Source organism: Carettochelys insculpta, chromosome 5, assembly GCF_033958435.1.
Source record: "Carettochelys insculpta isolate YL-2023 chromosome 5, ASM3395843v1, whole genome shotgun sequence".
Taxonomy (NCBI): Eukaryota; Metazoa; Chordata; order Testudines; family Carettochelyidae; genus Carettochelys; species Carettochelys insculpta.
Genome location: NC_134141.1, coordinates 113567729 through 113584012, shown reverse-complemented (window position 1 = coordinate 113584012; position 16284 = coordinate 113567729).

Below are 16284 nucleotides of genomic sequence, written 5' to 3'. Positions count from 1 at the left end.
CGCGCGCCCTCGGCCGCGTGCGCGATACAGTCCCCGCCAGTTCCTTTTCAACCGCCATCAGCTGCAGACGGAATCTGCTCAGGCTAAGGCCAGAGTCAGATAAGATAGCTGGTTTTTGTGTAATTTGTCGTTTTTGTCACTAAAAAAAAAAAAAAGCAAAACCCTGGCACCGCAGTCCATCTCCAGACAGGGCTGCGCTGCCCTTATCACCTAGCCCTCCCCCCGAGATACACACGCCGCACTGACGGGCTGTGACTCCACTGGCTTATCTGGAACCTCCCTCTCCGTTCCTCCAACCAATTTCACTGTGGCTTGGGCCACCTTCACCATTTCTGGGCATGGATCCCCTGGAGTACTATCACAAACCAGTTTCACCTCTATCTGTGTTGTCGCGGAGGTCCCGCTCTCCCAGACATAGTGGGTACACTCTTTGCTCGTGGCCCAGGTCTCCACCACCGGGCCCTTGCCCATGTTGCTATAGTCGTCTGCATCATGCTGAACACAGACACCGCAGGCCTAGTTCCAGGGGCAGGTCCTCCCCTGCTGCTCAATACCCCCGTGTACACTCTCACTCTGGGACGGAAACACAGTTGTCTCGGGGAGTGAGGTCCAGAACCCCGAGACTTTCCTTCACAATCCTCCAGGGAGCAAGTATATCATCGACCGCAGGAGCCTGAGGTTTTGAGGGAGGTTTACCCCAGTGGTTCCTCCTCAGCCTCCCCAGATGAGGCCACGGCCCCTGGGGATGTCTTCCCCCCCGGATGACCTTAAACAATTCCAGGAACTGTTCAAGAGAGTGGCTTTCACACAAGACATTCAAATGACAGAGGTGTAGGAGAAACATCATAAACTCAAAAATTTGAGACCCCCGGCTTCATCCAAAATTGCTATCCCACTAGATGAAGCCATTATGGAGTCAGCCACCACCATATGGCAGACTGTGGCCTCTATTCCGCCTACGAACAAGAGAGCGGATAAGAAGTACTTCGTCCCAGCCAAGGGCATGGAGTTCCCCTTTAGTCACCCACAACCAAATTCTTTGGTGGTCAAATTGTCCCAGCAGAGGTCAAAGGCGTCTCAGTACAAAATCGGGGGGATGGGATAAAGATGCTAAGAAGCTAGAGCTGTTTGGCAGGAAGGTATATTTCTCCTCTACCCTATCATTGAGAATGGCAAATTACGCTGGACGTGGCGGACACAGCGGCACGTTCAACAGCTACAGCAGTGGTAACGCGTAGGGAGTCCTGGCTCCAGACGTCTGGTATCCCCAGGAACCCCCAGGTGAAGATCATGGATCTTCCCTTTGATACACAAAAGCTGTTTACAGACTCAACCGACTTGGTCCTCCACTCCAGCAAGGACTCGAGAGCCACATTTAGAACCTTCGGCATTTATACTCCCCCATACAGGAGGAAGAAATTTTATCCTCAGCAAAGACGCTACGCTTACCAACCACAGCGTGCTCAACATCAAAGAGGCTATGACCAAGGGCGCCATCAACAGCAGCAGCAGTACAGAACTCCCAGGCGATGTTCCCAACAAAGCCGTACGCCCTTGGGGCAGGCCCAAAGACAACAAGTTTGACGGGTATGACGGGGGCTGCACTATCAATACCATCGCTCAATGCCACTCATGTTCCATCATCGCCTCAAACTGTTCCACTCCAAATGGCAAAAGATCACCACAGACAGATGGGTGCTAGAGCTTACAGCCACGGGTTACACGATCCCCTTCCAGTCACTTCCACCGACTAAGCCTCCCGCCAGGCCTCATCTCAGAGACGCTGCCCACGAGGCGAGGCTCAAGCAGGAGGTGGATCACCGTCTGTTCATAGGGGCGGTGGAAAGAGTGCCGGAGCAATTCCAGGGGAAAGGTTTTTATTCACGCTACTTCCTAACAGAGAGAAAAACAGGAGGCTGGAGGCCCATCTTGGATCTATGGGGCCTCAACCGTTACTTGTGCAAGCAACGTTTTTTGGATGATCACAGTTGCCTCTATACTCACGGCACTGGACGATGGACACTGGTTGCAGCCCTCGACTTAACAGATGCTTACTTTCATATAACAATCCACCCAGCACACAGACGCTTGCTCCGCTTCACAGTTGGCAGGCAGCACTTCCAGTACACGGTTCTTCTGTTCGGCCTTTCCTCGGCTCCCAGAGTTTTTACCAAAACCCTGGCAGTGGTATCAGCCTACCTGCACAGACACGGGGTGTTTATTTTTCCATATCTGGATGACTGCCTGCTGAAAGGGGCCTCGAAGGCAGAGGTCTTACGCATGATACACGTCACAGCGGACACGTTTTCTTCGCTGGGCCTAGTTATCAATCTTGCAAAGTCAAAGACCGAACCCACACATGATATAAAGTTCATAGGGGCACGCATAAACTATCACAGCAAGAGTATACCTGCCCGATGCCCGCTTCCGCGCCATCAGTTCACTGGTGCAAGTCATGACATACAGCCCCACGGTGCCGGTCCTAACATGCCTACAGCTGTTGGGCCACATGGCGGCAGCGATGTTTGTAGTACAGAATGCCAGGTTACACATGCGAAGCCTGCAGCATTGGCTGGCGAGTGTTTACAAGCCGGCATCTCATTCTGTCCACAGGGGAGTGTCGCCCACGACAGAGGTGCGCAGATCCCTAGCATGGTGGGAAAATCCCAAGAATCTGCTAGTGGGGGTGCCTTTTTCACCAACCACAAATTTCTATTTTTCTTACTACCGACGCCTCCCACATAGGATGGGGAGCGCACATCGGCAACAAGGTAACGCAAGGGCTATGGTCCCCTGCAGAACAGACACTGCACATAACCATACTGGGGCTCAGAGCAGTGTTCAATGCCTGCAAGCATTTTCGAGATTACCTGCATGGCAAAGTAGTCGGGATCAATACCGGCAATACCTCCACTATGTTTTACATCAATCGACAAGGAGGAGCACGATCCCGTGGTCTGTGTGCGGAAGCAGTCCAATTGTGGAACTGGTGCATCGCCAATAACATAATGTTGAAAGCCTCATACTTGCTGGGCGCTCACAACTTGAAAGCAGATCAGCTGAGCAGGCTTTTCGCACTCATGCACGAATGCCAGATCCGCTCCGATCTGCTACGGTGCATTTTTCATACATGGGGGGTTCCCCAGATCGATCTGTTTGCCCTTGTTTTACCCAAAGCCTCACAGCTCCAGCAAGGAGGCACGCCTGCATCTCCTGGATGTAAGGAGGGCATTGGCCTTCTACATAGACAGAGCTAAGTCCTTCCGGAAAACGGACAGGCTTCTAGTCTCTCTTGCTCCCAGGTCAAAAGGAGACGGTCTCTCTTCACAGAGAATCTCAAAGCACATTGTGTCCTGTATAAAAATGTGCTACGAGCTTCGAAAGACCTCTTTGCTGGCCCCGCCTAGGGCTCACTCCACCAGGGCGGTGGCGGCGTCAACAGCCTTTTTCAAGGGCATCGCATTAAAAGACATCTGTAGGGCGGCGACCTGGTCATCCTACGACACCTTCGCCAAGCATTATGCACTACATCGGATATTCGAAGAGGATACCCGTCTGTTGACAGCAGTCCTCTCGAGGGCAAGCTGCACATAAACCGATTACCCACCTCCTTACTTGGGTTACTGCTGGGTAGTCACCTATTGTGCAGCACCCACGGGGACCACTCGAAGAAGAAAGAGAAGTTACTCACCTGTAGTAACGATGGTTCTTCGAGATGTGTCCCCGTGGGTGCTCCACTACCCGCCCATCCTCCCCACTTCAGATCTCTGTCTAGTGTTTTTCAGGAGCATTCGAGGCGGTTGGTCAAGGAACTGGCGGGGACTGGATCACGCACGCGGCCAGGGGCGCGCGGGGGAGCGGTGCGCGCCGGCGCATGCGCGATCCAGGAGAAACTGCTGGAAGAATTCCGATCTGCGGCGCCGGGCGAGCCAGACACCTATTGTGGAGCACCCACGGGGACACATCTCGAAGAACCATCGTTACTACAGGTGAGTAACTTCTCTTTGTGAGCATTACAGACAAAAATAAGTACACAGCCTAGGCCCAACCAAAGTGCTTTTTCACCCTGGGGCTTTTTGTGCTCGGCATTTTTAAACAAACATTCTCAGCATCTGAAACATATACATTGGTACACCAAGAACTTGCACAAGTGAAACTGGCTTTCATTGTACAAGAGGAGAAGTACAGTAACTGAAATGCATAGCAACAAACTGAACTAAAATTTTCAATTATGGCAACATAACTAAAGAAATTTCGATATTCCATTTTAAATATACTATAGGTAAATTTTTATAAGCCCATTTATTAATATCAATACAGGGTCTAATTCAACAAACATATTTGTGACAGATTTGGAACAAAATAATTTGTTCCAAGCTATGACTTAAAAATCTTTTATGTACCTGAGGAAGTAGTAACTACAGAGACAAGAGAGAGAAAACAAGTTCTAATTATGGGCCTGTTCTTTCTTCTGTTTAGTCAGCCCTCTAGAGTCAGGCATGGCATGTCTTTCTTTTTCAAATGTTCTGTGAGATAAATTAGAATTCCAGGTTTCCCTAGCTATGTAAAAATCTTCATAGCAGTAGCATGTTTTATGCTGTAAACTATTTAAAAGGGACGTGTTTTTGAAGGTTCTTCAAGTATCTTATGCAAAAGAAGTCTTTTTCTATCAGTATAACTGATAGAACCATTATCAGTATAACTGCATCTACACAGGAAGAGTCACAGTGATTAATTGTATCTTTTTCTAAGCTGGAATGATTAAATCAAAATAAAAACTAAGTCCCAATTTCAAATGTGTCTTAAAAGTATCTGTGACTTTAGGAGCTTAAACACCAAGTCACTTTTGAAAATAGGTCATAGGCTTCTAAGTCACTTAAGCGCACTTGAAAAATTTACCCTAGAAACACTTTTTGAACATAGATTATTAAAGGCTAACAATACTGAATGGTTTCTAGGGGCTAACTTCTTAGAGTGTTAAAATACAGTTGATCCTGGCACTGTTCACTGCTTATTACACTGCTGTTAATACAATCAAGAAAATTATCAAAACTTGTTTTAAAATTAACAGGATTTAAATATGAACTAAACAAAAGCACATTTAAAGAAATATAGTACCACATCTCTTGAAAAATGGTGAAATTCAACCCAGCTGTAAGCAGGTACACATCTATTTTAGCTCAGATACCCAATATGCATCCCTCAAATATCGTACAGGCTGTAATGATCGACATACCAGGGTGATAGTCACTCTTCAGCCCTTAATTGGGTTTGTCCAGAAATAAAGCTGTATTCTTAAAATACTCGCGTGATGCTTCTCCACGTTCAAAATCATTCAATTTTAGTTAAAGCACACACTACACTCCTACTGCCAAAACAAATATGTTGAACTGAGGTATGTATTATATAAATACAGTGGTGTATGTGAAATACTTGTGCGTATTTTGTGCTGAATTTTCCTTAGCAGCTGTTATGGAGCCAGCTCCTGTTCTCTCTACAAACACATTTCCTACCCTCCAGTCTCTTCCTTTCTTGATGACAGAAGCTGGATTCAGAGCTCTTTTGAAAATCTAGCCACTTGTGCCATTAGAATGGAGTTAATGGGATTGTGTGTGCCAGTAATAAGGTGATCATCCATCCCATTTTCACCAGGACAGTCCTCTATTTCAGGCAGGTGTGCTGCTTTTTTATTTATTTTATTTTATTTTATTTTATTTTACAAGAAGCTAATTGTCCTGTATATTTAATCGTCCTGCTGCCGGTGCCCTTTCCCCAAGCCTGCACAGCCTCAGGTAAACTCAATCAGGAGCTGGCTAGACAGCAGGTGCAGCATATACTGACCAGCCAGTTCAGGCAGCAGCAGGAGAGGGAGGTGGGGTATGTTGGGGGATAGGGCAGTGTGTATTCATCCCCCCCTAAGATTTTAAAGGGGAGCTGGTGCCCCAGCAGTGCTGGGCAGCCCATCCTCAGTGCTGCTGCCAGGGAGACCATTGCAGGGATGTAGCCTAATCCCCATCACAGGACAGCCTCCCATGCAGCCACCTCCCAGGCCCCATGGGGCAGCTGTCTCTGCAGCTAGGGAGTCCCTGCAGCTGGGGAGCTCTCCTGTGGGGAGGTAGCACCATTGCTAGCACCCCAAGGCATAGGTCAGCAATGGAGCTGTCCTGTGGAGTGGCAGCCCTATTCTCAGTGCCCCGAGGTGGCAGTCAGGAGGACCCCTGTCTGGTGGCATCCCCATTCTTGGCACCCTGAGGTCTGGGGCAGGTGGGGAGGTCCTCACAGAGTGGCAGCCCCATTCCTGGTTCTCCAAGGCATGGGGCAGCTGGGAAGGTCCCCCATCGGGGGCCAGCCCCATTGCTAGAATTCTGAGGCATGGGGCAGCAGGAGAGGTCCTCAGCAGGGTAGCAGCCCCATTCCTGGCACCCAGAGGCATGGTACAGCCAGGAGGTGCAGCCACCTCCCACAGTACAACAGCCCCCGCAAGGCAGCTACTGCTGGAACCAGGAAGCATCCCTGCAGTATTCCCAGAGTCCAGAAGCATGGGACAGCTGGTGAACTCCTCCTCCTACAACTGTGGAGCTCCTCCGCGGGCTGGCAGCTGCATTCCAGTGCCTCATGGCATGGGGCAGCCAGGGAGCTGCATTTGCTTGGTAGCCATAGCTGGGGAACCACCCACTCCCTTACCCCCCAGGGTGTCCTGTGTTTAGCATAGGGAAATATGGTCACCCTAGCCACTAGGAAAAGCAGGATTTCAGTCATAGCTTGTCTTCTCCTCACTACTAATGTCTGTGTCCTTTTCCCATTGATCTATTAATCATAAATTAGGTAGAGGAAAAATTGCTTAGGATTTAAGTATGTTTAACTTGAAAGCTGCTAAATCATACTAAAATCTGTGTCTAGATTTATGAAATGTGCCTTAGCAACTTGCTTATTTGCAAAGTTTCTAAGATGATGAGAAACTTGAGATTCTTGACTTCCCTTTTTATTTTTATCTTCATCTTCAATTGCATCGAAAGTTAAAAATACCTCTCCCTGAAAAAAGCTGTGAGACCCAATACAGCTCAAATGTCAGCATTCTAATTTTAAACATAGCCTGCATGGCAGGCACAGAGGCTGAATTCTCCCATTTGCAAGTGAACAGGACATAGCATGGATTAAAATTTCCAGCTGTAGAAACTCCCCTTGGAATGCCACAAGCTACCCTCAAAGACTCAGACAACATTTCCTCTCCTTTAAGAACACTGAGCCAAGTAAAAGGTCCTCTAGCATTCATGCTTGAATTTAGTACACTTCTTCCCCCCAGTTGCTTGCTGTTGCTATGTAATGACAGCAAATGGATTTGTTCTCTTCATAAATTCTACTTAATTAGAGCTAATCATGAAAAATGCTGAGTGCCCTCAATTGCCATACAGCTCAATCAGAATTGAAAAAGTTGCTGTCAAGTGCTGAGTGTTTAGCACCTTACAGGACTGGGGCTGACATAGGTGATGTTGGTTTGGATTGTACCCCACATAAATCTGAGCCTTAAGGAATTCAGATATTTGAAGGAAGAACATGAAAGAAACTGCTACTCTGGCTATTTTTTTTTCCTCTCCAGCCTCTTGGATTGGGAGATGAGATTATGATAATGGTGAGGATAAACAAATCCCCCACTTCTCTCAGCTATTCAAGTTCCAGTAGATTGGAGGCACTTTTGATGCTGAGCTAAAGGAATGAAATGAGTGAGTATTGCTATGGCCTGAAGATGACCATATGGATTTGCAGATTAACCCACATGATTGCTCAAGATAATAAAGTCCATAGCAGATGGGAAAGAGCTTTAAAAAAATCTCACAAAACTGGATGATTGGACAACAAAATGGCAGCTGAAATTCAATGTTGATAAACGCAAAATAATTTGTATTGGAAAACATAAGCCCAACTATACGTATAAAATGATGGGGTCTAAAGAAGCTGTTCACCCTGAAGAGACAGATCATGGAGCCATTGTGCATAGGCCTCTGAAAACATCCAATCAATGCACAGCAGCAGTTAAAAAAGAAAGCAGAATGTTGAGACTGGTTAAAAGGGGATATACTAAATAAGACAGTAAATATCATAGTGCATTTATGTAAATCCGTAGTATGCCTGCATACTGATACTGCATGTGGACATGGATGCCTCATCTCAAAAAAGATATAGTGAAAGTAGATGACATACCCAACGTTGCTCAGGTTCTTAACACAAAGTCTTTTCCTTCAATTACATGCTTTATTTAAATGATAGCATTTGTCAGAAATACAGCGTTGTTTTTATGAAATTAATTTTTTTATTTTGGAGTTCTTAAAAAAGGTATCGTTAAATTTATTAATTTTTTTAGTAAATTTTAAAAGGGGAATTCCACCAAATGTTTTTTCTCTTATCATTTGCTATCTTTTAACAAAAAGCGCTATAATCAATTTTGTATGCAATAAATTTTTTTCTAGTTTTCAAACTTTAAATGTTGATTTCTAGTTATGCCAAAAAAGAGCACTACACCAAATTTCTCCATGTTATCTCTTTTCTGTAAGATTCATTGATAAACAATCCTATTCCAGTTTCATCCTATTTTTTGGCTCATCTTGGTCCAGACTCTTTCAACACTTGTTCAGATATGTCAGTTTTGAGGACTGTACTTGATTTGGTGATTCTGCTTCTTTTCTGTTTGGTGTTATGAGAAACAATCGCATTTGCAGGCACATCCCATTTAAGATCCTTTAAGTTATCAGAAGAGGAAGCTGTATATCGAATTTAGGGGTCCCAGTTCTTACTGGTTCGGAGAAGTTCTTGATCAAACAGCCAAATTCTAAAATACGTAGTGGATTGGAAAAGGTTCAGAAAAGGGTAACACAAATGCTTAGGGGTATGGAACTGCTGCCATATGAGGAAAGATGAATAAAAGATGGGGACTTTTCAGCTGGGAAAAGGAGATAACTTAGTCTACATCTATGCTAGACTTGGAAGTCGACTGTAGATGCGCGATTGCATAGCTAAAATCAACATATCTATGCTCAGCTAGCTTGCCTGTCTTAACAGTGGAAGGTCGATGGGAACATTTCTCCCTTTGACCTTCCTTACTCCTCACCTCTCACAAGGAGCACGGGGGTCAACTTTGATTTTGAGTGTGTGTGAAATTGAACGCCTGAAGATCAACCCTGAATGGGTCAATTTTCCTTGGTGGTGTAGATAAAGGTCTCTAAATTCATAACTGGTGCGAAAAATGTAAATAATGCCAAGTGATTTACTTCTTCCCATAACACAAGATCTAGGGGTCACCAACTGAAATCAATAGGCAACAGCTTTAAAACAAACAGGAAGTATTTCTTCACACAATGCACAGTGAACCTCTGGTACTTCCTGACAGGATGTTGTGAAGGCCAGGACTGCAAGAAGGTATACAAGAGAGGCAGATTAATAGAGGTTAGGTTCATCAATGGCTACTATCCAGGATGGGCAGGGACGGTGTCCCTCACCTCTCTGTCAGGGCTGGGCATTCCCTGTGCATTCCCTCTGGCGCACCTGGCGTTGGCTACTGTCAGAAGACAGGACACTGGGCTGGATGGGCCTTTGGTCTGACACAGTATGGCCGTTCACATACTCCTTTGTTCTTAGGGTGTAGCTTGTATGCTGGAAGGCTGTTTGTGGATGGCCCAGGTGGGAGCTGCTTCAACCAAAGCATTGTAAGGTATTCATGGTTGCTGTGTAAGTGTGACAGAGCTGCTCAGTGTGCTGGGTTGTATGCAGGTATGTCACAACTTCCCACGTGATTTTGCTGTCATGAATTATTTATTGCATCCATGCAGAAAACAGTAAGTATGACTTGGTTGTTTTGTTTTGTAAAGGAGGTGGAAGTGAGTAGAGGTTGAAACTCCTAAATCTAGCGTTCTCAGGTCCAGAAACCAGAGAGCTGGACCAGAGAGCAGGCAGCAGGGTGCAGACCGCATCCTCTGGCAGCCTGGGGCAGGGGGGTTGCAGCATCCCCCCAGCAACTCCTGTGGGAGGGCAGGCATGCAGGTCAGGGGCTGTTGTATGCCAGCAGCCCCATGGGGCCAGGGCTGGAGCCAGGGCTGGCTTTCCCCCGCAGCCCTGTGAGGCCGAGACTGGAGCCAGCCTCCCACCACAGGCCTGCGGGGCCGGAGCTGGGGCCAGCTTTCCTCTGCATCCGCACAGGGCGAGAGCCGGCTTTTCTCTCACAGCTGCATGGGTCCAGAGCTGGCCTTCCACCCACAGCCCCACCGGGTCGGGGGCAGCCGCGCAGGGCTGGAGCTGTGTCCCCAGCATGGCCCTGAGCTAGATTCTTCTGGCAGCCCCAGGGCAGAAGGTAGGGGAGCAGCCCAGTGGTGGATGGAGGGGTGCGGTGTAACAGCTTGCGAGCCGTGGCAGGGAATCTTCCCTGGTCCAGCAAATTCTCTTGTCTGGAACTGATCTGGTCCCAACCATGTCAGACCAGAGAGGTGGACCCTATATGCATTATTTATGTAATGTGGTTTGGAGCTTCTGGATGCATTTGTAAAAGTGTAAATCATTCACCCTAAATTATATCAAGTTTCAAAAGACACTGTCTCCCAAAGTGTGGTGTTTGTTAGTATAGTAGCCATGATACTATACAAACAAGCTTGCAAGAAACCTTCTGCTGGGGACAATTCAGGGAATTATGTTTTGTTTCTTGTACTAGAAACTAAAACATCATAAATTCAAGAAGTGTTATGTAACACTGACACAGTGGCCATATTAGCCCCCTCCTTTTGGAAGGGGTATGTTAATGAAGGATTTTGACCATGCCTAATGAGGAGCTGACATGAATATGCAGCATCTCATTAGCATAATGGTATCTGCATGCAATTCAAAAGCGCCGCATTAGGAATACCACCACCCGTGTATATGGGGGCCTTTCGAAAGGACCCCCCCCCCCGACTTTGAATCATTGAAAGCTCCTTCTTCCTAAAACCAAATAGGAAGAAGGGGCTTTCGAAGTCAGGAGGGTCCTTTCAAAAGGCCCCTGTCTACATGGGCAATGGTGTTCCAAAAGCAGAATTTTTGAATCGTGCGCAGAGCCATTATGCTAATGAGGCACTGCATATTCATGGCAGTGCCTCATTAGCATGTTCCAAAATCCTTCATTAACATGGCCCTTGCGAAAGAAGGGGGCTAGTGTGGCCACAGCCTAATTCTAAACACATTTGTTTTATCAGCACCACCTGATGAAACTCTTGACGAGGGTCAGTATGTTCTGGGAGATCCCCCAGACTGTGATCAGAGGGCTTAGGGGACCCATCAGAACCCAATGACAGAGAAAGACAAAGAATAGAGAGACTGGTTGCTGCAAGAGGCGCAAAAGGAACAAGAGTTGCATTGTATACACACAAGGGCTACATCTACACTTACCAAAAACTTCAAAATGGCCATGCTAATGGCCAGATCGAAGAATACTAATGAGATGCTGAAATGCATATTCAGTGCCTCATTAGCATGTCACAAGCCATGGCACTTCGAAATTGCCATGTTTCACTCCTGCGCAGCTCGTCTTCATGGGGGTCCTTTTTGAAAGGATCCCGCCAACATCAGAATCTCCTTATTCCTATGAGCTCATGGGAATAAGGGAATTTTAATGTTGATGGGGTCCTTTCAAAAAGACTCCCGTGTAGACAAGACTTATGGGAGCGAAAAGTGGCAATTTCAAAGTGCTGAGGCTGGTGGCATGCTAATGAGGCACTGAATATGCATTTCAGCATTTCATTAGTATTCTTCAATCTGGCCATTAGCTTGGCCATTTTGAAGTTTTTGGTAAGTGTAGACACAGCCCAGGACATAAATGTTGCTCATGCAACAAACATAAATATTGCAAAACGTGGCTGACTAGTAGGCCCAAAGGTCTCAGACTCCACATCATTTCCAGTCCTTGGAGAACCCCATGACCACTGCACCTCATATACCACGTGGTACCTTCATTATCCCTTCTGCTCCACCCTAGGGTTCAAGAAGTACTATACCTATACAGTTGTTATTGACCGTGAAAAACTATTTACATATATGAACAGAAATGTTTATTTACATTTTCACTTGGGATTGTAAACTATGATTCACCTTGTTAACAGTATAGGTACACATTTTTTTCACCCTGTATGTGTTTGTTTGCACTTTAGAGCTACGCCTACACTGGTATGCTACATCGAAATAGCTTATGTAGCGAAATCGAAATAAGCTATTTCGATGAATAGCGTCTACACATCCTCCAGGGCTGGTGCCGTCGACGTTCGACGTCGACATTGGACAGCACTACATCGAAATAGGCGCTGCCGGGGAGCGTCTACACACCAAAGCGGCCCAAATTGAAATAAGGGTGCCAGGAACAGCTGCAGACAGGGTCACAGGGCAGACTAGCACTTCCGGGGCAACAGCTAGCCACTCCCTTAAAGGGCCCCTCCCAGACACACTCAGCCTGCACAGCACGCGGTCTGCAGAGCCACAGGCCGCACACCCCCGTGGAAGCAGCATGCAGCAGCCAGAGGCCCACACACCCGCCCCTGGAGGAACAGTGGTTGCCCTGCTCAGTGCCATGCAGGAGGCAGCTGACCATCTTTTATTTCAGGAAGATGAGCGGTCCTCGGGGGATGAGGAAGCAGCCCCAGACCTTGCTGCCCTCCCAGCCCCCCCCTGCTGCACATGCCACCGGCTGTGGAGATACCCCATGAGCACGGACTGGTGGGAGCGGCTGGTGCTTGGCAAGCGGGACAATGACCGCTGGCTCCAGAACTTCAGAATGAGCTGGCAGCCATTCCTGGAGCTCTGCCAGTGGCTCACCCCTGCCTTATGGCACCAGGACACCCCCATGAGACGTGCCCTCACCGTAGAGAAACGGGTCGGCATCGCTGTCTGGAAGCTGGCCACTCCAGACAGCTACCGATCCGTAGGGCAGCAGTTCGGCGTGGGCAAGGCCACCGTCAGGGCTGTCCTCATGGAGGTAAGAGGACCCATGGGGGGCGGGAGCCCGGGGCGGGGGGAGGGCCAGATACACCCTGCACACCCCTCACTGGTGCTCTCTCATGTTCTTCCCCTGCAGGTCGTCCGCGCAATCAATGCCCTGCTCCTCCACAGGCTCGTGCGGCTTGGGGACCCAGATGCTGTGATCGCGGGGTTTGCCAGCCTGGCTTCCCAAATTGCTTTGGGGCTCTGGATGGGACCCATATCCCCATCCGTGCCCCGGAGCACAGTGGAGGATGGTTCCTCAATAGGAAGGGATACCATTCCATGGTCCTCCAGGCCTTGGTGGACAGCCGGGGCCGCCTCTTGGACATTTATGTTGGCTGGCCTGGCAGCACCCACGACGCCCGGGTGTTCAGAAATTTGGGCCTGTGCCGCCGGCTGGAGGTGGGGACCTACATCCCCCAGCGGGAGATTCCTGTGAGGGACACCACCATGCCCCTCTGCGTTGTCGCAGATGCGGCGTACCCGCTCCGGCCCTGGCTCATGCGCCCTTACATGGGCCATGTCACAGCCAGCCAGAAGCAGTTCAACACGTGCTTGAACCGTGCGCACCAGGTTGTCGAGCGCAATTTTGGCCACCTCAAAGGACGCTGGAGGTGTCTCCTCACCCGCCTGGATGCAGGCCTCACCAACATTCCCCAGGTTGTGGGCACGTGCAGCGCACTCCACAACCTGGTGGAGAGCAAGGGAGAGGCCTTCTTCCAGGGCTGGGCTGTGGAGGCTGGCAGGGCCGACGTCCAGCCACCCACTGCCCCCAGTTGCCAGGTCGACCCTGAGGGGATTTGGGTCCAGGAGGCCCTGCGGGCCCATTTTGACCAGGCTGCGGGCTGAACACAGGCAGGCCAGCTGCAGGTGAGCCACCCGCTGTACCACCCCATCCTCCACAACGCTCCCTGCCACCACGCCCACACCACAGAGAACCCGAGAGCACACACACACACACACACACACTTCTGTGCAATAAAAAAATGGAATTTTTTTAAACAAAACCCTGCAACCCTTTGTATTATTAATAATATGAAAAACAAAAGAATAAGGGGGGAACTATGTACGGGGGGGCAGTTACAAAACGGGTAGAACAAAAACTATTTACACCAACATGGGGGGAATGAGTCCAAAGGAGGGGACCTTGGGGGGCAACGTCCTTGGCCACATACCCCTATTGTCCTGCGCCTGGTGTTGGGGGGTGCGACCCACGTCTCGGCCGGAGGCCTGGCTGAGGCTGCGTGGGGGCCGGGAGAACCAGCAGGTATGGCCGGGCAGTGTCCGGAGGCCCATGGTCCCCCTCGGTGGCAGGCCCCAGGATGGCCGATGGTGGAGGGACGGCGGGTGGAGTGGCGGGGGGGACTAAGTGCCGCGCGATGGCATCAAATGTGCACGTGAAGGCCCCCCAAGCCTCCTGGTGCCAGGCCAGCACTCACTCCTGGAGGTGGAGCCGCCGCTCCGCCACCTGCAGGTGCCGCTCGGACACCTCCAGCTGACGCCGGAGGGTGGCGAGCAGCCGGGGGTCCATGGACGCCCGCAGATGGCCCCACCGCTGTCAGGCTCGTCCTGGGGCTGGTCCGTGCTCTGCCGAGGGGCTGGCCTGGTGGGATGGCCCTGGTGGGCTCTGTGGGACGACAGACGCCGTGCCGGTGCTCTCTGGGCCCTCCGATGGTGCAGCTGCAGAACAGAGGGCGGGGGAAGAAGAGTGGAGACAGCCACTCTGGGCCCTGACCCGTGGCCCTTGTTCCCCCACTCCTCTGCTGCTGGTTCCCCATCCCTGTCCCCCAGAGATGCTGCTGCTGCTGCTGATGGGTGTCCAACCCCCCCCCCCTCCCTGGGGGACCCTAAGTTCCACTCCTCCCATCCCCAGGGGTGGGGCATGGCGCTGTCTTGCTGGGGGGCAGAGGCTGATGGACTCTTCTGAGGGACATGCCACTGCTGTCCTTGGGGCCATGGTCATCTGGGTGTGTGGAGGGCCCTGGTCATGTCTCTTGTCCCCGCCCCTTATCCCCGGGGGTGTGCACCGGGGGTGGGTACATACCTGACGCTCTGCGCCCACGGTTGGGGGACAGCCATCGGGTGGATGCCCTGCTGGAGCTGCGGGAGGGGAGGGCGATCTGGAGCTCCACCCCCCCCGCCCCGTCGCTTGAGGCCCCCTCCTCCTCAGTGTTCCGGGGGGGCTCCTGGGGGGGGGGCCCTGGGGTGCAGGGCTGGCCTCCGGGGCGGACTCCATCTCCGGGGCCTGCTGGGGCTCGTCGGCCGATGTGTCAAGGGTGGCCGGGGTGGGGGGGAGGAGGCGTACCTGGGGCCCAGGATTTCCCTGCGCTCCGTGTAAAAGGGGCAAGTGGCGGGGGCGGCCCCAGATTGGCTGGCCGTGTTCCGGGCCCGGGCGTAACCCTGCTGCAGCTTCTTCACCTTACTCCTGATGTCGTCAGGAGTGCAGGCAGGGTGACCCCGGGCAGCCAGGCCCTTGGCCAGCCGAGTGAACGCGTCCGCGTTCCGCCTCTTGCTCCCTATTATCTGGAGCACCTCCTCCTCGCCCCAGAGCCCCAGCAGGTCCCAGATCTCAGCCTCCATCCAGCAGGGGCCCCGCTGCCTCTTCCCGCTCTGGCTGGCAGGCTGGGAGCCCTGGGTCCCCTTGCGGGGGGGTGCCCTGTGGGCGCTTGGGGGGGCTGGCTGGCTGCCATGGGGTGCAGAATGGTGGGTTGGGGGCTGCAGAGAGACGTGCAGGCTGTGCACGTGGCTGTGCTGCTGCCTGCACGAGCTCTCAGCTTCCTGCACAGGAAATAAGGGGGTAGGGAGCTTTAAGGGGCTGCTGCACGCAGTGACCATAGAGCTCGGGGTTGGAGAGAGCATCTCTCAACCCCTCAGCTGATGGCCGCCATGGAGGACCCTGCTATTTCGATGTTGCAGGACGCGGATCGTCTACACGTAGTCTATTTCGACATTCAACGTTGAAGTAGGGCGCTATTCCCATCTTCTCATGAGGATAGTGACTTCGACGTCTCGCTGCCTTACGTCGATTTCAACTTCGAAATAGCCAGCTAGTGTAGACGTGGCTTAGTTGTAGTAACAGAGGTTCCGCACACAATAAAGTTCTCTGTTTTGGAAATTCAGAGGATTTATATTGGTTCAGCTGAAGCATTTCAGAGTTCATAGGAGAAGGCAAAGACTCAAACACTGTATAATCTAAAGTACACATGGCAAATACTATTTAATGAAAGCAACAAACAAAAAAAAACAAACCCTCAGCAGTTAAAATTCTCTTTTAAAGCCTCCTCCAGCAGTATGGTTCCA